Below are 986 nucleotides of genomic sequence, written 5' to 3'. Positions count from 1 at the left end.
TGGCTGCTGCTCCTCCTTGGTTTCCCCTGCTTCTTCATCTTCCCTTTTAGGCTCCACTTCTTGCTGCCCCTCAGCAGCAGGAGCTGCAGGACTGTTCTCTGCTGCAGCAGCTTTTTCCTCTGCCTTCCCCTCCGGGGCTGTAGTGGTCTGCTCAGTTTCGCCGGTAGGACAAGTGGGGTTCTCCTCTCCTTTGGCTTCTGCTTTGTCCTGCTCATCGGTGGGAGAGGACACTGAAGAATCTCCACCCTCTTTCTTGTTCTTCCTGAAGGAGATCCCACTCAGCTTGAAGGACTTCTTGAAGGAGAACTTCTTCTTCTTCTTGGGGGTTTCCTTGCAGGGCACAGCTCCCTCAGGTTTGGCCTCTCCACCTTCAGCAGCAGGGGCTGGTTCAATGACATCTCCGCTGGCAGACTCTGCCTTGGCCTCCTCTTTGACCGGTTCGGCAGATCCATTGCCATTCAGTGGTGGGGCTTCTCCATCCGCCTTTGGAGACACGTCCCCATTGATCTTCACATGGCCATTCTCCTGTTTGGGAGGGAACCGCCAACACATTAAAAAAAAAAGCCAAGCAGTGGCATTATCTCCAAGAAACTGGAGATGGATCAGTAACAGCTCCTGCTTAGTTGCTAGCGGGTTGGGGGATAGCCGCCACATAGGATCAGTGGAGGTTGGCTAGGAAACCTGCATTCTTGTCTCATTACATAGCCGGCTCTTGGGAAGGGGGTGGGAACAGGAACCTGGGCTTGCTCCATTAGGTGGGGTGATCTGGCCAGGAGGCTGGGGGCTGGATTCTCTCCCTGCTCCGGGGGAGAGCCTGGGCTGCTGTTTCCCTTCTCCTTCCACCTTCTGCTAAGGGGGGGACCCCAGCCCTGGACACCGGTTCCTGCGGGGCAGCCGAGCTAGAAGCCAGGCATCGAGCCCCCCACGGGCTAGTCCCGAGCGGGGCTGCGGGCGGCGGCGCGGCCAGGGGGCGCCCGCGCTCCATC

At 58.3% G+C, this 986-nt stretch overlaps 1 protein-coding gene across 1 annotated transcript in view; it reads right to left on the bottom strand.

Annotated features, from left to right (window-relative positions):
* The window catches only part of MARCKSL1 (MARCKS like 1), a 5615-nt gene that overhangs the window by 2950 nt on the left and 1679 nt on the right, over positions 1 to 986 (bottom strand). Inside the window, exon 2 of the mRNA XM_019512279.1 lies at positions 557 to 569. The gene's annotated coding sequence lies outside the window, so the exon portion shown is untranslated. The remainder of the gene's footprint in view (positions 1 to 556; positions 570 to 986) is intronic.

Source organism: Gavialis gangeticus, unplaced genomic scaffold, assembly GCF_001723915.1.
Source record: "Gavialis gangeticus isolate Ggan-Ray unplaced genomic scaffold, GavGan_comp1, whole genome shotgun sequence".
Classification (NCBI taxonomy): Eukaryota; Metazoa; Chordata; order Crocodylia; family Gavialidae; genus Gavialis; species Gavialis gangeticus.
Note: the sequence above shows the minus strand (reverse complement) of the source record. Positions and strands in the feature narration are given on the sequence as shown.